Below are 20902 nucleotides of genomic sequence, written 5' to 3'. Positions count from 1 at the left end.
GCTTGTTGCCATGCTGAATTTCACAAGAGCCAAAAACTCACTCAGCGCAGCCAAAGTAAAGAGAATCTAATACTTTACACCAGGTAGTCAGGCACAGCAGGTAACACTCTGTGACAAATCCCAACACACACTGAGACAAACAAAGAAAAGAAAGGGAATAAATTTCACAGTCTCTGATATAAAGACCAGAAAAAGGGGTTGACAGAGCATGAGAGCTGCCTGGTGGAAGAAGAAGAAGAAGGATGGATAGAAGGTAAGTGTAAGGACAGAGGGATAAAAGGGCAGATCGGAGACATGCTGGAAAAGTAGGAGTGGAGAGCAACAAACTCTTGCAGAAATGTGGTGGCAGAGAAATCAGTCTATTTAAATACTGATGAGGCCTTTTTGTTTGTCCTGGTCTCTGCTAATGACATGCTCGTCAAAGCCAAACAAAGGGACCTGCAGCCTGCTCCACCATGCCTGCCACAACACACACACACTCAACACATCAGGGTACATCTGGGTTTATGTGTGTGTGTCAGGGGGATTTCTCACACTCACCGCTCAGTCAGGGTGTAAGGTACCATTGAGAGGTGATAAATCTCTCCTTCCTTGTCAGGGAGTGCTGGCACTGCATCCTCAGACACGCAACTGCCACAACACAAACAAAGCAACAAAATCTCTACTTGGGCGTCTTTCACTTTACTCTTTCCTCATTCCTCTTTTCCTTCTTCCCTCACTCTCCCATCCATTCGTTCTTTTGGCCCGCTGTGTCTCCACCAGCATTCAAAATTAAGGTGTCACACTAGAGCAGATGGATTACACACACATACGCGGAGCCACACGTACAACTCAGAAATGAGGTGAAATGGAAACAGACTCTTATTGAAAACCTGCTTGAAAAACTGTGTGGCGTCCATAAAGCACCGCACTTGCTTTCCAACCCGTATCGATTCCTGCATGTTATTTGTTTTGAAGTGAATAGTACGTACATGTTTTGGACTAACGACAAAGTCTTTGATCTGTCGGACTGCTGACAGGAAACAGCAGGTGATAGAGCAACATCATGAAAGGAATGGCCTGCTATAAAACAGGCAATAAGCACCGCGAAAATGGGTGCCTCACAAAACACATAAGTCTGTTTGATACATGAACACAGAGTCATGTCGGACAATAAAGTGTCCATGCAACAGACACTCAAATGGACAGGGGGGAATATATTTGTTTGGGTTTCACTGTGTGGCGACATTCCCAATTGTTATTGCAGCTGGAAACAAAACTTTTGCTCTAAATTGGCTTTAAAAAGACATCATAAAACTGTCCCTCCATCTTTCATCGCCTCTTCTCGTCTTCTTCTTTCGTCTCCTCTTTGTGACTTTAGCTCTAAAGCAGAGGAGAGTGTCAGCGAGTGTTCGGTTTGATTCAGTGCTATCTAACCTTGCTTTATGAAAGCATTAAATTGATGGTTCCAGACCAGCCCAGAGAAAATGCACATAAAACTGAGACTAACTGAGAGATAATAGTCCTCGTAAACTGGTCTAAGAGCTCTATAACTCACAACGTCCTCAACTTGTTCCGTCTTACACAGCACAAGCTGTCGCATCCAAAATACTGATGGCCCAGTGGCACAAACTGTGATGTAAATGCAAAACAAAAGAGAAAGCACTCTACCAAAAAATTGAAAAAATGCAAGACTGAAACCTGCTCTCAGTCCCAAATTTACTGATTGGTCTTTAAGAACATAAACCAACACTAGACAACTAAATCTAAGTCTCTAACAGCCATATATTTTGCATGATTGTCAATTTGAGAAACACAAAAATGCTCATTTTCGAAGTTTACATCAAACTTTTGAAAGAATCGTTGGACATCCTGGGAAATACACTTATTTGCTTTCTGATGGAGAGTCAGATGAGAAGATCAATACCACCCTCGTCTCAGTAAATGCGAGGCTAGAGCCAGTTAGCTTAGTTTAGCACAAGGGTGGAAACAGGGGAAAACAGCTAGCCAAGAAATAGTCTGACACATAGCCTCCTATAACGGCAAACTGTCAGTGGTACATGTCGTTTTCTGCACAGATTAAACGATCAAGATATAACGTGCTAATTACTGAGCTTTAGAGGTGCCGATAGGTGGATTTTGTTACATTTGGACAGAGCCAGCCGAAATATGCCCCCCCCCCCCGTTTCCAGTCTTTGACCTATGTAAAGCTAACTGGCTACTGGTTCCACTAAGATGTTTAGCGGGCGGGCATGACAGTATGGTATGGATCGTCTCAACTTACTCTCTGCCAGAAAACTAATAATCCATTCCCTAAAATGTCAAACAACACTTTTAAATTATGTCCAACATGTGAATACACAACAGATTAGTGTCACGTTACAGACTGGCCCTTTGAGAAAGTAGCTCTTCATCTGATATGTTCGAGAACTTGTTCATCTGAAATGTGGATCTTTTCCCTTGATGAGTCCGCTCTGTTGGATTCCTATCATTTACCAATAATATACAAACATAAATGGTAATTGTATCTGTATATATACACTCAGTAGGACTTTTCTACATTCTTCTTTGTCGATTAAGCTGATCACCTGAAAATGTGTGTCAGTGTGTGTGTGTGTAGCAGTAGTAGTAGCAGCTGCTGTCAGCTAGATGAGTGATGAGCCATGTGAGGGCAGCGTTAACTCTGTGTGTGTGTGTGTGTGTGTGTGTGTGTGTGTGTAGTAAGAGAGAGAGAAGATAAAGACATTTTCCCTCCAACACTCAGCACCATCAAGGTCTGCTGAGCTCCCATAAACCAACTCTGCCTCCGGATGCTGGGCCTCCTGTGTCTTAAATCTATCCATTCCCTCCATCCTCTGCCTCATTCTGCCTTTGCAGCACAAATCACACACAGGGCCAGAGGAAGCAGGAGTTCATAGGTTAATCGAAATGTTACAAATTTATCCCAAAAATAAATAAATAAATAAATAAAAATAAGGGCAAGACAATGTGTGCTATTGTATATGCAGACCACAAGCATGCTGCGCAGTGAGTGCATGAAATCTGTGAGTCCAGTGCACGTCTTTGCAGGTTGCACAGGGTGGTAATGGATGGCCGTTGGGTGCCCGCTGACGTGTTATTCTTTTATAAAACATTGCCTCTGCGTACCGGAGCGCAGGGGAGAGCGTGTCACGCTTGTGATGAATGACCAGAGGGTAACATCTTCACTCCTGACCCCTAAACACAGGCGAGCATGCTCACACATAGACACAGACATGCAAACACAAACACACACACACACACAGACTAACATGAAATCAAGCATGCACTCATGCACATTCAAGTTAGTAAACAGATTATTCTTTTTTTTCTAAAGACAAAGCACACAAAAACATCTGATGCAGTGATTCCACTCAGCAGATGGTGATCCAGATGCAGGTTGGTGACCTCTCGTGCGCTTTGCTTCTGATTGTGTGGTGAATACAAAAAGAGGCTCAATCTTTGTATTTTTTTTCAAAGCTTTTGCTCGCATCAGTTTCTTTGCTTTATTTTTTTATTTGAGCACAGATCAGTCATTAAAAATACTCTGCCTTACTTCCTCTCATTTATCCCACAGCCTGACTAATAGGCCTGCCGTCATCAAAGGTATCTTCAGCTATGTCTCCAAACAAAGCATGAAAGACCAACATCAAAAGCAGCTCCTATTAACACTGGCAGAGCCCGAGCTGCCGGACAAAGCTGAGGTGCTGGAGAGGTGAGTAACAAGCAGTGACCTTCTACTTTTAAATGCAGACCAGCCACAATATAATAAGCAGCGAAGAATGCTTATACATCAGAGGACTGAGCCCAATGCAGCTACAGCGTGAAAAAGTGCAGTAGCAGAAAGAGAAAAGAAAAAGAGAGACAGAGAAAGAGATGGGAAGAGAAGGAGATATGATAGGGAGGAAAGCGAGACAGAGGGGATGAGGGGGGAGACAATGAGACAAGGAGACAGAGACAGAGTGGGTGAAGCTGGCGGCGGAGGTTTGGTGAGGCGGGTGGGGAAGGGGAACAGGCAGCCAGTCTATTATCAGGGGTCTATAGAGAAGCATTTAGGGACAAATAGGACACCACCCCCCTGTCACCCCAAACCATTCAGCCCCTGTCAGCGCAGCCCATTCAGCCAAACCCCAGGGGGAAGTGGCAGAGGGGGGACGGAGAGCAGGAAGCAGGATCGGGATGGTGTGTGTCCGTATGTGTGTGTGGGTCTGTGTGTGTGTGTCCATGTGTGTGTGTGGGTGTGGGGGCAGAAGATGGAGTACCCCAGTACCACCCCTCCATGATGCTTCAGATGCTGTATCCTAGCAACGGCACTCAGGGTGTGACCCAAAGTCATATGGCTCCATTCAGTTTTGCACATCTTGAACACACACACACACACACACACACACACACACACACACACACACACGGAGGGGCCCCACAGTGCTTATCAGGAGCCAAAACAGGCTCTCATGTACAATAATTAGCACAGATCATGCCCCCCACCCCTCCCAAACCCGCTGCCCCCAACCTGGCCATACCAGCAACCCCACAGGGAGCAAACTTAATTACCATCAACAGACAGAGGGGAGTTTATCTTTACACACTTAAGATGATCCACTTTGTACACACTGACAAGCACGAGCACGAGCGCAAGCACACACACAAGCGCACACACACACACACACACACACACAGACCATGTCATCCTATACAAAAACTCTCCATTTCAGCAAGCTGTCAATCACATGCTAATTAAAGCGTATTGATGGCATTCTTCTCTCCCCGATTTTCATATGGAATTAGTATTTAATGAATTGTGTGCAGATTAATTACAACATAATGATATTTAATTGTTTCCAACTAATTGTTGTGGCACTCTTTGTTTTGCAGTTGCTGTGAACTTTGTTTAGTTTTAGTTCAGAAAGGAACAGTTGGCTGGAGAACACTTCATTGAGCACCGTTTAAACTTGAAACGTTTCAGGAAGAGGCCCTTTTAATCACAATCACGTTTTCTTCTCTTCTGTGGAAAATTAGCACATAATGTTTCCAGATAAGTGATATTAAAGACAGAAGGTTGGAAGGCCTGTTGTGGGTGAGAGAGAAAAAAATCTAATAAACATGGTTTAAACTCACTCTTGAAATCATTGCGTTTGTGGTTTATCTCTGCTGTCACCTTTGAAAGACAGACACAGGCACTCATTTACTCACACACGCATGCGCGCGCACACACGCACACGCGCGCGCGCACACACAGACACACACACACACACACACTGGGTCTCTGTTTGGTAATCCCTCTTTCAGAGGGATGAATGTCTTGTTCTGGCTAATAGATTTATATACTCCATCTATTATTTATCCAAGGATTATCTCTGTTGCCTAAAGCTAGTGATGTACAATGTTTATCATGACCTTGGGCCATATACACACACACTCTCACTTACAGCACATTCAATTTGGCTTAGAATGGGTGAGTGATAATAAACAGGCGTGCAATAATTGTCCCAAAGTCACTTTGTTCTTTTTCAACCCTGAGGAACCTTGCGAGCCAATTCTGAGGCCTATTGAATAAGATTGTCTACTGAGTCTTTATGACTACTCATTAAAACGCACTTTTATCATTTGTTATAATATAGTACACTCCTCTCCAAATGACATCATTAAACATAATTCAATCTTTACCTCTTCTTCATGTGTGCTGGTTTTCCTGATTTATCCCCACTTTTATTTCATATTCTCTCCAGGTCCATGGCAGCAGCAAACTGCTGCACTGCCCCTCTGTGGATGATTATGGCGCTGCAGGGCTGCCAACACAGAAAACTGCAGAAGAAAAAAAAAAAAGAGGCAAAGATCACTAAGGAAAACCTGTCCACTCAACTCAAACTGATCTACAGTATTACTGAAATAGATAAATGTGAGCATGCACAAATGTTGCCAAGCACAAACATTAGGCACAAGTATACAGGAAAACACACTCACAAACACATGGCTCAGATTGTGTGCAACATATTAAATATATATATATATATATATATATATATAAATAAAACATATACATACATATATACACACACATGGAGCAATTTAGTAAATGTCATCAGGTCTGCAGAAAGAGAGGGAAATCGGCCTGCCTCCCATCTTTGTATTGGGAACACAGGTGAGATTGATGAGTAGCGTCTGTTTATGATATCGGTTATTCAAGATGAAAGATGAGGGTTTGTAGAGGGGTTCCTCCCATTCACTGTCATTGATTTACACACACAAACACACACACAAGCGAAGAACTGAGAACATACCCACAGTGAGTGTCCTTGCTTTGTCAATAGTCAAGGTTATTTCATATGCAGTAGAATATTTGACTAATATGCTGAGATTAAAGACAGCAAATAAAAATGACAGCAACAAAGCCTGACTCCTTAAGGGACGTGTTCTCGCCAGACAAGCAAGTTAGTATTGAGTGAATGTCCATCAGTGAAGACAGAACATAAACTGGTTTAAAAGCAATAAAAAGATGGCAGGGAAATTTGTGAAGAGCAGTCAGGGCAGAAAAGGGAAGCACTCAAGCTGGAGCCAATTCTTGCTCTGGTGAAACCTCTTTCGCATGAACATCCACAGAGAGACAAGTGCCGCGGTAAGTGAATGTGTTGCCTGTGTTTGTGTCAAAAGCCTGTTTTTCTTCCTTGGCCAATTAGAGTGACTACGGCACAAAGGCAGCTAATTTTGTCAAGCTCCTGTAAATGGCATGATGGATGCCGACGTTTTTGGTGAGGAGGATGGTGGGGGTGAGGGTTGGTGGTGGTTGTAGGGGGGGGGGGGGGGGGGTGCTTCGTGGCTACCCAGCAAGGCCTCCTTCATTAAAGCTTCTTCCAGAGAAACACATGCAAACATACACAGTGAGTGAGAGAGAGAGAGAGAGATGCACAAACACTCCCTATTCAGGATGAATTAAAAACCTACGACACACTACTTTTCAAAAGAGAGCATTCATTATGTAGCCCTAATGTAATGGCATAAAGCACAGGAGCAACAGCCTATCAAGTGCAGCGATTTGGCTTTTTTCACTTGTGCTGTTTCGTTGCTATAGGGTAATTTGTAGCACTCAGCAGGGCAGGGTAAAGTGAATCAAGATTAATTTACATGCAGGCGAACACTTAGGCAAGGCAGAGAGGTAAGCAAATGCACCGTCTCTGTGGCTGAGCGGGAAGAAGGCAGCAAGGCAGAAGGGGGGAAAAGTGTTGGATAATTAAGGAGCATCAAATGTGATTGCTGAAGGCAGTTAAAAGGCCACAACATGCCGACTGTGGTTGCTCTCAGAATGCAGCCTTCGCGTTTTTTAGCCGAGCTGCATTGATGGAAGCATGGATTCTAATGGGAACAACAGCCCTACAGCCAACCAGCCACTTCAAATTCAGTCTTCATTAATTGTGCTTTAGTGTCTTTCCTCTACGCATATTATTCCAATACATTAGTTTGTTTTCATTTAGGAAGAACAGCGCCACACTCAGTACTGCACCAAACAAGACGGTGTACTGCTGTAGTCTGTCGCAGGGTCGGGGAAGCTCCGTATATGAACCAAAAGTAGAGGTTATTCAATTGAAACACTTGATTTAAATAACATATTGCTGCGCATCATGGTGACACGGAGACAAAGCAAAGAGTCCCTGAGGACGTGAGGCTGAAGTGACAAGGCTAACTTGGACAAACCACTGCAAAAATTCAGATACAAATGCGACTACAAGTGCGCCACGGAGAGGGGAATGAAAACGCTAAATAAGCTGTTGGAGCTGGACACACATCTCAGACCAGCAATGGAAGCTAAATCCTTGCCCCACTGAACAGACTTAACACATCAGAGAAAGAGATCACTGGGATGGGATAAAAAGAGAATAGCTGGTACACTATCTCCCATCTATCGCTCAGTGGTAATGGACCCTGGACCAAGGCTGTGGCAGGGGAATGTGATCAAGCATGCCATCCCAAAGACACATGCACACACTGCACATGCATGCATGCACGTACGCACACGCACACACACACACACACACACACACACACAGAATCAGTCTGTCAAATCTGAATAAACACAAACACACACCGGTTGGATTGCAGAGTGCAGCTTGGGGATTTGGGGCGAGCGTCTGGCATATTTGGCCATCTCAGATCTCCTGTCAGGGCTTGAATGCAGGATGACAGCAAGAGAGAGCCCACAGCGTCTGGAGACCTGTCTCCATCTATGCATCTCTCACATAAACAAATTCTCCCATCGCTGTATTCAGACTAGCCTCTCTGCTCTATTACACACAACACACAGCTGCCACAAGCACTCAGACACCCAATCAACAACCACAGAGAGAGAGAGAAAGAGAGAGGGAAGGGAAGAGGAAGAGCAGAAGGAGAAGAAAGAGAAAAGGCAAAAAAAAGGGGGGGTGGAGAAGGGGCAGTGGAGGTAGATGGAGGAGAGGAGAAAGCGAGACAGGAGCAGCGTCGGGGGAGATGCTGAGATGTGAATGTTGAGAGGAGGGCCAGCGCTCCGGAACTGTGCTCAGCGTTCTGTCTGGCCAAGCAGGAACCTCCTAAAAGCAGGAACGACGACCACCGTGGATGAAAGAGAAATGGGATCCAGTGGGATGAGGAATACACAAGGGCAGGAGCAGGGGGCTAAGGGCTGCAAACACATTGAACGCATGAAAATCATACGACCACCTGCTTTTTTTTTGTTCTCTCTCTATGAAATAGGCTGAGCGGGAGAATGCAACAGCTGAGGCCAAATGTCAGGAGAGTGACATCTGAGGGCTCGGGCACAGTGGCTCAGTCGTCACCCTCTTAGTAGTAGAAGAGTCAGGGCTGATTACCCATCCCAGGAATTTCTGTTTTTTATGTGCGCTTACATGTTTGTTCGTCCGCTGCTCTGATTTCAAATAAGTGACAATGCATGTCAGGTGGAATGAACAATACCAGGTTACGAAAAGACTTTTCCTATTTGATCTCATCTCTCTCAGTTATTTTCTTGATTTCAATTGTCTTGATAACACAATGTCAAAAATAGTGAAAATGCTCATCACCATTTGACAGAACCCGGCTTCAAACAGCTTGTTTCTTCCCCAACCAACTTTGTACCAAGTTTTAAAAGAAGGAAAATGACTCACATTTGAGCAGCTGGAACCAGTACATCTTTCATAATTTAGCTCGATAAACTAGTTAACTTTAATTAAAACTGTTATATTACAATTAATATTAGACTCTAGTCTGATCAGTTTATGTATAATCTACTGTATGTAGGCCACAATTACAAATTTGCCTCAGGGTGCTTTCCTCTTAATCTGTGCATCATACAACACCATGTATTCTTAGACCTATCAACTGAGTAATCAGCGGTTTCCTGATGCTTTTTATTTTAAAAAGCTTTAAATATCAGTTGATCTCCTGGTTTTTAGATGTTTTGGATGTTAACTTCTGACCGAGTTCCTTTTTTAATTGTCCAAATCTATGAACTGGTAATTTGAGGAAGGTTGTCACTGTGCCTTCTGGGATAGGTATCCGGCTCTTGAGAGGATGAAAAGAGAAGAAGTGTGAATAACTAAGCAAAGTTAAAATGAGCCTCACAGATGATGCAATAGGTGAACTAAAATATTCTCAGAAACTGTACTTTTCAGCCAGATTTGTCTGCCAAATTACAAAACATCCCTCCGCCTTCCCCTGCATCCCTATTTTCTGCTCCCACCTCTTCTGATCAGAGTATTGATCTTCCGACCAGTCAATCGTTTGCTACTCTGTGATCGGGGCCGGGCCAATTACTTCAGTGAGTAATAGTGATTAGTTTGTGTCGAGATCAATCCATACTGATACAGGCAGAGAGGATGCGGACGGGGCTGTGGGAACCACTGACTATACCCATCAACCGCAAATTTGTGAAGCAACAACAACGTCGATGCAGGCTCCTGCGCTTACTATCCTGCATGCAATTTTTTCATCATACCATCAAACCTACACAGAGGACATACATCTGTGGACTTGCAGGTCATTTCAGGGCCTGCAGTGGGTTTCTGTGTTTGCAAAAAGTAAAAAAAAAAAAAAAAAAAAAGTCTTATTATTCACCGAGAAAAAGTGTGTAGAGACTAAGGTTTATCGCCCATTAATACACCCACCCACACACACTCTCACACACTCACACAAATCCACCACATATAGTTTGTGCTTAAATCTCAGCCTGTGGCATTGGTTTGACATTGTGCAGGTCATCAAAGGAAAAGTAGTACTAATGTCGAACGCAAATCTATTTATGTTGATACTATTCATGGGCAATCTTTCCATAACATTGATCAACACAGTTTGTCTAATAGGAAAATAATAAACAATTACTCCTGCAGACGAGAAGGGTAATTGATTTTCTTCTGTAAATTACTACCACCATCAGCCCCGCGTACACAGAAAGGTGATCATCTGCATAAAATCAATGGGATATGATCCTATCTGTATGATAATCATGGACTGTAACCAAGGAGCCTTCATTAGCTTCAGAGAAAGGAGGGAACGTGGAGGGTGAAACAAAGAGACAGCAAGTGAGCAGTGAGACTTTAAACACATGTAAAGACATCTGTCTTCTATGTCAGTCCTGGTGGAGAAATCTGCAACATTTTCAATTACAATTACATACAAGTTCGTTTTATGACATTTATGAAGCCGTTAGATGCTTTGGACCTAATCTGATCACCGAAACGCTCTCATCTGATGGGTTGCTCTTGAAACCTGCAGTCACACAGCTCAACACTGTACAATATGAATAATGTGAGAACTGTACGAACTCCTGAAATAGTGGAGGCGAAGGCTGCATTAAATCTCTCTGATTAATTTCTGATGGGTGCTCACACCACCCCTGGTGTTCCCAGCCAGACACTGACTTATGGTGATTGGTAAGCCCACCATCGGACAGCTGTATGTATGACTGTGTGCAGGCCTCCAAATCAATACCACCACCAATATTAATATCGCCACATACGTCAACGGGCGAGGACCTGCCTGCAACAAGGACAAAGAATGAACGGAATGGATATGACTTACTGACAATATCAGTTACTTAATTCACAACGAAACCAGAACAAAAATATTATGTAGCATTTCTTTCTCTCCCTCTCAGAAAAATGACAACACTGGTAATTTGTTAAAACACAGTGACAGTGCTCATGTTTTCCTGACAAGCAACCTGTTTTTGTGAATAATGACTGTTCTTTCAAAGAAATGTGACAAGTTTCAGGGCAACAAAATAATGAATCAATCAAGGTTTCATCATTTCCTGGCAGAGTGGAGAAGGCTTTGAAACAACATTTGGACTTTTATCTTCTAAAATTAAATTTACAGAAAGTATAATTGAACAGTTAACCTAATCAATAAAATTTCCAAATAAAAAAATTAATTAAAATAATAAAAATAGAGACCTTCTTTTTGATTTATGATTATTTGCTCTAGGAACTCTTAAGCTTAGCATTTCTAAAGCCTCGGCCACACTGAGCTGACAGAGATTTTCTCTGTCAGCTTTTTTTTCTTTTAACCAAAAGCCCAATCTGATCTTAACCAAGTGGTTTTAATTGCAGTTAAATTTAACCATATCTTACCTGGAAGGAAAGGACACTTATGCCATTTATGTATGAGGATAAAAACAGTCTTGGACACTTACAGCTACAGTTTCCCAGTGTACTATGGTGTCTGTTCTTCCCGCTGTCAGTCAAATCCAAATACCCATTAAGTACATATTGATAGTATTATATTTCACCAAGAGTCTCAGTAAATAACCAGTACCTTGTAAGTCCATCAATTTTTGGTGATAAAATTGCTTGAATATGCCTCTGTAAAGACAACATTACCTAATAAATTAAGGCAATTGTTTAAAACTTGACTCAGGGCTCCTCAGAGCCTCAGGATGGGGCAATGATGCAAGACTCATCATGAGGCCTTTAGCATTTTCAGCTGATACTGTGCTGTAGATGTGCATATAAATAAGGAATTTACTGAAGTAATAAAAACCAAATGACACAAAGTGAACCTGGACAAGGGCATCTGGGGCAAGTTCGCTGGCTTTCCTTGTTTGTAATCCAGCCCTGAGCTACTGAAACAGTGTGAAGACTGTCCAGAAGATCTGAAACTACACTTTGGTTTGTACCGCCTGAGAAAAGTGGAAGTGCAGTGGAGCAAAACCAGCAGCAGGACAGAGAGCTTTTAGTGTGACTACTTTACTGTACCTCCATATCTCTGTCTTTCCTGTGTATTTAGAAGCCAGACAGAGACATACTGTATAATGAATCTATTTTAGGCACCAACAGCACTCAAACCCTTTTCATTCTGTGTTCAATGAGGAAAATGTGGTCGACAATTTTGTTAGACCCTAAAACCAAATAGAGGTCCTTTCAATAATAAAGGCTTTGGGCTTTTAAAGCTGAGAGAATGAGTAGCTGAAGACAAACAGCAAGAGTAGGCTTTCAGTATATTAGCTTCTCAAATCAAATCACCATGAAGGGAAGACAGAACCAGCATTTAACATAGTGAGGAGCCCTGGACACAGATGAATAAAGTGAATGCTCTGTTTGAATCTGTGCTCCCTTCATAGATTTTAATGGCCTATGGTAAAGCGAAGTGCGTTAACACTTGATAGCCACACTAGCCTGGGAGTAGTTTTTTAAAGTACAGACGGGTCTTAGCACATTTACCATTTCCATTTCCATTACTGTTGTAAATTGCACAGAATGAAATCAAAACCTCGGGTACACTCAGTCCGTAGCCTGTTATCAAATTATATTGATTTATTAAAGCTAGTTAATTTGAGCCAGTAAGTGCAATTAAAAAAGGCACAGACTGATATGCAGTGGCTACTATGCATAGCCAACAGATCACCACTGAAGTCAAGTTTGCAGGTTTGGACATAGTGAATGCACAGCTGAATTATAGTTGTTGAAGAAGCAGCTTTGTCCAGATTGATGTCCTGCTTCCGTCATGACCGGCTGGAAGGCTGAGATCACTCAATACTAATCAACAGGCTGGACACGAGCTGGTCTTTATCACTTTGTCCCCTTTATATGACTCCCAACCTTGGCTGCGCAACCAGTTGCCTGATTTCTCATTTTGTTGCACTGCGACTGACAGTGAGCGGCACTGATTGAGGGGATCCATTAGGGATCAGCCTGAGGAAAGCCTGTTTGATGGATGAGACCAGCAGTCACCTTCAGAGCTTGCTAACAACACCTGTATCCTCTCTGTCACACACACACACACACGCCATGCACACTTCTGCTGACATATAACAATTCACACATATTGTACCGTGTAGGGAGTGAGAGACAGAGAGAGATTTAAAAAAGATGAAAATCTATACGGTCTTATCAACAGCGAGTGCTCAGTTCAACCCGAAGCCAACACTAAGATCTGGTGAAACTACACTTGTAAAACAAAGGAGGTCACTTTGGAGCAAAACGCGATTTCCATTTCATGAAGCATATATATATCTACATTTCCTTTGCTACTTTGAAGTTTGGAAAATAAATATTACAGAAACATTGCCAAAAAAAAAGGTACCCGGGCACAGAGAAGACCGGTAGATTCAAATGCCTGTGTGACAAAAAATGCAAGTGAAAGATATTTCCGCAAGGCCAAGTGAGGAGAGAACGCACTCTAATCAACCTATACATCTGAGAGTTAACACATAATGTAGACGGCCAACAAAGACACTTACATTATACCAGAAAATCAATTCATCAAGCAACAAACAGTTACAGAATAAAATGAAAAATTCAGTTAAATTACAACGTTTATTCTTTTAATAAATAAATCTTTAGCCATATGTCTCGGATGCAAGTTACTATGATTACAATCCTAAACAACCATCATACATATGTTACACACTGCAGCTGTCTTCTCTCATGGTCCCAGAGCCTGAACGGGTTTGTTCTAGTTTCTGTCGTGGTGAAGTGGAAGATCGCAGCCTGTGAAAGCAGCTACAACACGTATGAGTAGTCATTAAGATTGTGCTGTCACCTGCTTAAATACTGGTGGCCTACAAAGTGTATCGAGTTGTTTAACATCATTAGAAAACTTTAAAAAAAAAAAAAGGTCAGCTGAAGTAGTGTGCAGGACTAAAGTAATACAATGCTCATGCAGTGACAACATACTGTAACAGGTGGGCCCTGTTTTCAGCCCTTGAGTAAATCATGAAGTCCAATATTAAGAGCAATCTTCTCCCTTTAAGTGTCAGTTGTTTTCTCCACTCAGCCATATATGGTATGCTTACAAGTGTTTGTATACACCTACTGCATGTGTGTGAATGTACGTGTGTTGAAGCGAATAGTCTTCTGTGTGTCTAGCAGGCTAATTGCTCTCAGCAGCATTATCTCATTAGGGCCCATCAGCATTTGACATTTAAATACAAAGCTGCTAAAAGCCTCTCTGCTTATTTAACATTAACATTACCATCCATCACATCCTCCAGAGGGGCAGGGCAAGCACAGGCCTTGGTCTTGTTAGCTCCTTTTCTCCCGACTCCCAGCTCTTCAAGCCTCTGGGTAATTTTTTTTTTTTTTTTTTCTTAAATCACCAATTGATGCATTTAATGAGAACAATGTTGCTAATAGCTACAGAGTGAGTGTGGCTAAAGGGAGAGCACAATCATATCGCATGTACAGTCGATGAACATGGTATAAAATAAGTGGGGAATTCTGTGGTGAGCGAGGGTATAAGCAGGAAGGTGAAATGGAAGATGAGAGATGGAGGAGATAGGAGGAATGGGAGAGGGTGAAACAGAGGGAGGGAGGTCAGCAGAGCGGTGTTAGAGAGGGAAGGTAGAGCCTGATGGGCACCAAATGAACAAATTATGACGGGCTCCATTTTGCAGGATGGGGTCACCCCCCCTCCTCCCCTCCATCCCCACCCTCTTCTCTCCTCCACTCCTCCTCTCTTCTCTTCTCTCTCTGACAGTTCAATTTCCCCCTCTCGCCTCCCTGCTCCTGCCTGCTAATTGTGAGTGAAGCCTTATCATTGGGCCCCCCATCCACCCTCAGTCCAAGGTATCGCAGTGTCTGAGAGAGGAGACTGGAATGTCAAAATGTTATCCGAGACAGCAAACAGCCAGAGAGACGGAGGTCACACACAATAAGACCGGACGTTCATCTGAATGCACAAGCACATCAGGCGAGCCACCTCTCACAGGATGCGCAGACAAAAAAGACCAGGAGATGTTGCAGGAAAATCATCCAAAAAAAAAATCAGCTTTTCTTTTTTTTTTTCCTTCTCTCTCTTCTCTAAATGGGTGAAAGAAATGTTCCCCACATGCTTTATCCAGTGTTTAGCTTCTTGTCAGTGATCTGAAAGACTGGTTGTAGCGCAGGATAACTGAGTGCCAGCTGTCAATCAAATTGAATCATTAGAAAAACCCGTTACATCGAGGGCAATAAAACTGTGATCCAATAGATTTTGTTCTAAAACATATTGGATTTTGACACCGAGAAATCAAACTCGCACATTCATGGCAGGAGCAAATTCTTAGAGCTAAATTGATTCATGTGCTTTATAAAATTTTTTTATTTTCTTTTTAATTCCTGAACGGTGGATGTACTGGTGTCTCTCTGGGTGAAAACACACACAGTCACATACACAGTACACACACTCCTCTACTCCAATCTCGGCTGAGAGCACTTGACTCTCATGTGCAAAGTGGAGCTGAGGCATGTTATTTACAGACTAGAGGAGGCCAAGTTTAAATGACAACTGGGGATAAAGCTCATCTCACACCAGTGCTCAGCTCACTGTCTCTACTTTGTCATTTGAAATTGAAGCATTGCCGAAGAGCATTCGCTCATGGTTTCCTTTTTAGTCGCACTGTTCCTCCTGTTCATACCAGACAGAGACAGATAGACAAACAAGCTGAGAGATATGAGGCAATCTTTGCTCTGAGGGGAGCAGCTGGCATTTGGATAGGTTGGGGTTTAAAGTGCTTTAGTGGTCAGCTGATAGGGCTGATCTAAGGTCAGAATAATCTGAATGCAGGAGGAACTATCAGGGGCAACACAGGACAGAATCACTGACCCCAGACGTCCCCCATCACAGAAAGCTAGATGGAAGGTAAGAACAGGATAGGTGGTGGGGGTGAGGGGGTGGGGGGTTGGGGGTGTGGGGGAGGGCTCAGAGCAAGAGGGGGGGGACAAGCGCTCATCTATATTCCAACACTGGTAATGAGGGTTAATTCATTGGTTAAGGATTAACAAGGTGCAAGAGTATGATAGGCAAGCAGTTGCCTTCTCGAATATAAGTTTAAATCAACCCCATTATTCGTGATGTAATTTCAGCTCCAGAGCCCCGCCTAGTGGGAAAGTAATTACACCGTGACTTCAGGGACTCCTCTTAAAGTAAAACTCCAAACCTGTGGTGCACTGACACAAATGAGAGGTGGTCCTTTTCATTGTCTTTTTTCTCAAGACAATCGCAATCAGGGGTCACACATCTCACACTGCGCCATCAAGTCAGTGTTATTTAATCCTAAAAAGTTCTGTCATGGGGATTACACCCACTAATGTTTACATTTTAAATGAACACATAGTGAACACATCACCACCAGCCTCACATTTGTGATTTGATTACATAATAAAGATATTGTTACTATTGTGTCCACTACATCCCCATATGCATGTCAGCTTGACAAGGCACAGAATTGTTGTGAATTTATAACCCTTCTATACTTTTACATTAAATAGGACTCAAAAAATTGAGATTCTGTTAAAAAAAAAATACTATAAATAAATCCATCATTTTCAAAATTAGGTGTCCACTGGATCTTTTTCACACCAAAGAGAATTCAGGATCTTTCAGCGTGTGTCAGCTTTTTAACTGAATACAAATATCAGACTTATAGTTTTACATAAAGCTAATTTCCAGTGTCAGAGGTGTCATATATTTACATCACACCCTGTTAGTTCTGGTAATTGTCCGTGAACACAACTGCAAAAAAATAAGTATGTTTTTAAGTATGTCTCCTCACTGTCGAGTATCAAATAAAGACAAGAATGACAATTCTTTATTTATTAATTTATTTTTAATTTAAAAAGAAAGAGGTTTTGGAGAGCAAAGTAAAGCAAATCTTTGATATTTAAACCAACAGGTTTTAGCTGCAGTAGCCTTTAGCTTTCCTGCAACCTGACAAAACTAAGAAATGAATCTGCACACTCAGTTAATAACTGGGTTTGATCTCTGTGTGCGAGAAATAAGCGGGACCTGACCTCCAAGGCAAGCCCAGACTAACTAATGACGGCCTGAGCTAAGCTAATATTTCATCATCAGCTATAGCCTGTGTTGGAATGATCCTGATGCTATTAGCAGACTAATGGCTAAATACTCCGGCACTGCTAAAGAGGAGCCAGCCACTGACACACTTTAGCATCCATTGGCTCGTTTAGCATGGACATAAATGAGCATGTGAAATGAAGACATGAGAGGGATGGGCACACCAGTGACCCCTGGATATATACATGCACATATACAGACACATACACCACCACCACCACCACAACTACCACACACACACAAACACAAGCACGGACATGGTGACCCCTACACGGTTGATGAGACGGGAGCTGATATGCGAGTCAGACTGAGCCACATTTGTAAAAAGCGATAGCCAATTACGGCAGCCTGGGCTCGGGGATAATAGCCTGCCTGTCAGGGTCTGTGTGCAGTATATGCGAGTGCATGTATGTGTGTGTGTGTGTGTGTGTGTGTGTGCGCCTGAGCACGTAGTACCCAAGAGTGAATATTGGGTTCCTATTCTCATCTATTTGCCCTATATCTCCATTCTTTAGATATTAATTTCAGAGCAGTGCTGCAGCACAGGGCCCAGGTCGTTAGTGTGATTCATCTGGGCTTCATCCAAAACGGGCATGAAAAAGAAAAAAAAGAGTAACCCATGTCTAGCAGAATGGGAGGCATATTTCTGTAAGATTTCAGCACCATGGAATAACGGGGAGGTTTTTATCCATAATATTCTTTCTTCCTGCTTTATATTACAAATGATGTGCGATACTGAATGAACCAGAACGTAAAGACGGAGGATAAAAAGATATATAAGATAAATATAAGGAACATGTTCCAGAGCATCAAATAGAAGAGAAACAGCTACACTCAACATCACAGAATTATGGTATAATATCCCTTAAACTATATATGCTTCTACAAAGCACTCCGACAACGCAATATCATGTTTCGCTGTAGAGCCATAGGCCGCCTCTGTCATAGAGACATTGGGAATGAAACACAGCAGAGGCAGAGCGAAAGGGGCAACAACTGGGACACGGGTTTGAAAGCTTAAACATCAGCGCTTGTCCTGTACTTTCCACAGACACATGATCTCCCCCTCAAGGACTCGGCCCTGTCAGCCACAGTGGCCAGCCACCTGAAACAGAGGAATGATAGACTATCAGAGGAAGGGAAACTGTTCATGGGAATTGTGTGGATTTAGTGGTCTAGTGCTGACACATGGCTTTGAGCATGGTAGAAAAGCACTTTAACTCTTCAGTGCTTTTATCGCATGCACACACCCCATAAAACATGGGGTCTGCGTCGAAGCTTGGCTCACACATACAGTAATGCGCATTACACTCCCTCAAAAGCGGTAAGGTTGTCAGAAGAAACCAAAGTCTTTTCCAATTTTTTTTTTCCAATTTTTTTTTTTTTTTTTTTTTAAATAGTAATTGTGTTCTTGTAAGTGTCCCCTTATGTGGCCTGATCTTTGCACAGGGAAATCAATAAGAAGATGTTGACAACACACTAGGAAAGATTGTCAGCAAAAATAAAAAAAAACAAAAAAACAAAAACTGTTTTAAGTTCACATTGTAGCCACTTCAGTGGGTTTACACCTCCAACAATATCTGCAGAAAGGTTCAAACATTCATTTGTTCATGGTGTGATGAGACTGTGGACTCAAGTGTATTTTTTTGCCTCTGTGAGCAGCAACCTGATTGGGGGTTTGTTATCTGTATTTGTAGCATTCCAGCCGTCAACAAATTGCCAACACTAGGACACACACACACAAACAGACAAAGACTCACGCACACATGCACCCAGCTAGACTCCTGTATTTATAAATGCATTGTCCCTGCAGTTGCAATCTGATCATTTCCATAAAATCAAATCACAGAGAAGGTAAAAATGAAAAAACCCCACAGAATCAAAACACACCACAGCAAAAAAAAAAAAAAAATGTTATGGCACTGCTTTTTATAACATTATTTGATTGAATTTAAAATAGTTCTCTATAAAAATTGATTAACTGAAAATAAATTGTTTTTCAAGGGCTGGCAGCATACAAGTGCATATGAATTTTAAATCTATTCTGAAGCTGTAAATAGTTCGCTCTTGTTCATATTTATTTGTATTGTGACACTGGAGAAAAACGTAACTATGGTGACGATATGGTGGATTATAAAAGTTTTGACAATATTTTTCATCAGCGAGCTTCTCGTTGTATATTTATATACATAATTCATATGTACTTAAAGAAATCCCAGATTGGGGCTTTAATGCAGAAAACAAACAGTGAAGTTAGAGCGTATCCTATGCGATATTCCCCTCTCTCCTATTCATCTCCATAATAGAGATGCAAGCTCCGTAATGCTCGCTGGGAGCCAAGCATGAGATTGAGGATTTCTCACACACCATGCATTATTCATAGTCCAGAGCAACAGAGTGTGTAAGATGAGAATTACACAGCATGAAGAGAACAGGGGAGAGGGGACTGAGGGGAGAAGAGGGGAGGAAGGAGAGGGGAGCAAAGGTGAGAGACAGTGTGGAAGAGAAAGAGATAAAGGAGAAGAAAAGAGAGCAAGATAGTGGACACTGTCAGATCTGCATTTCCTATCCCTTTCAGGTTAACCCCAGGATTGTTTTCGGAGTTTGCGAACAGCGGGGTGGAGGAAATGAATATGGAACCGGGAGCCCAGATAGCTCGACCAGATTGGCTCACAATTTGCATTTGTTAAATGTTGCGTCTTGTGAGTTGGTTTGTATTCCAAGCACAAACTGAATAGTGAGCAGGAAATTTCAGGGTTCTGTTACGATTCGTGTCCGGCCTTTGTTCTTCATAATGAAAAACAGTGGGAAGTGAGTCAGGGTTGGAATTGATTTGTTTAACAATGGAAATGAAACAAAGTAGGAGGCATGGACCAAAATAGGAGGCATGCTATCTTAAATGAAAACTCGGGACCAAGAAAGATTGTGGCTGATGCAATTTGACAAATGACTTTTACAGAATGATATAGAGCATTTTTCATCAGAATAATTGGTAGATGGATAAAAAAAAAAATGATTTCATGTCCATTACAGTGCACATATTCCTGCGCTAACATACATGAGGCTGGCCAATAGACTCTTAATGCACTTAATTTAGAGCTTGAATTGTAAAATGTAAAAGTAATTTATCAGCAACCATTTTCTGAGGTAATTATTAAATCAAAGCAGGATATGTAATATGAAATAGTAGCAATAAAAATTTTGTTATTCCTCTGATGACGCCATTTACTTGGTGTGAAAGCCTTTCTCAGCTGAAGACTAATGTTATTAGTTTGCGTGGTTAATGGAATATTACATTATAAATTTTTTCCTTCCAACTTAAATACGTATGTGCGCCTGTGTGTGTGCGCCTGTGTGTGTGTGTGTGTGTGTGTGTGTGCCTGTGTATGTGTGTGTGTGTGTGTGTGTGTTCGTGTCTCCTCAGATGCAACGCAACCTTAATGACAAGAATGTGATGGTTACTGGCTTTTTAACTTCCCAGTGATGAAAAGCCAGTATTAATTTAGGCTACAGATTTCATTTGTTCTGAACAGGAAAAACAATATAAATCACTTTTAGAGTGATTAGAGAGAGGGTTGGATTAATCCAGGCCTGATTAGGGCATTAT

General features: G+C 42.1%; 2 protein-coding genes across 2 annotated transcripts in view; both read right to left on the bottom strand.

The window, feature by feature from the left end:
• LOC130169245 (homeobox protein orthopedia B-like) overlaps nucleotides 1-5745 on the bottom strand; it is a 35033-nt gene extending 29288 nt beyond the window's left edge. The window contains exon 1 of the mRNA XM_056375807.1: nucleotides 5665-5745. The gene's annotated coding sequence lies outside the window, so the exon portion shown is untranslated. The remainder of the gene's footprint in view (nucleotides 1-5664) is intronic.
• LOC130169246 (corticotropin-releasing factor-binding protein-like) overlaps nucleotides 1-5785 on the bottom strand; it is a 55277-nt gene extending 49492 nt beyond the window's left edge. Inside the window, exon 1 of the mRNA XM_056375808.1 lies at nucleotides 5665-5785. The gene's annotated coding sequence lies outside the window, so the exon portion shown is untranslated. The remainder of the gene's footprint in view (nucleotides 1-5664) is intronic.
• Between the last annotated feature and the right edge of the window lie 15117 nt (nucleotides 5786-20902).

Source organism: Seriola aureovittata, chromosome 5 (genome assembly GCF_021018895.1).
Source record: "Seriola aureovittata isolate HTS-2021-v1 ecotype China chromosome 5, ASM2101889v1, whole genome shotgun sequence".
Taxonomy (NCBI): domain Eukaryota; kingdom Metazoa; phylum Chordata; class Actinopteri; order Carangiformes; family Carangidae; genus Seriola; species Seriola aureovittata.
Note: the sequence above shows the minus strand (reverse complement) of the source record. Positions and strands in the feature narration are given on the sequence as shown.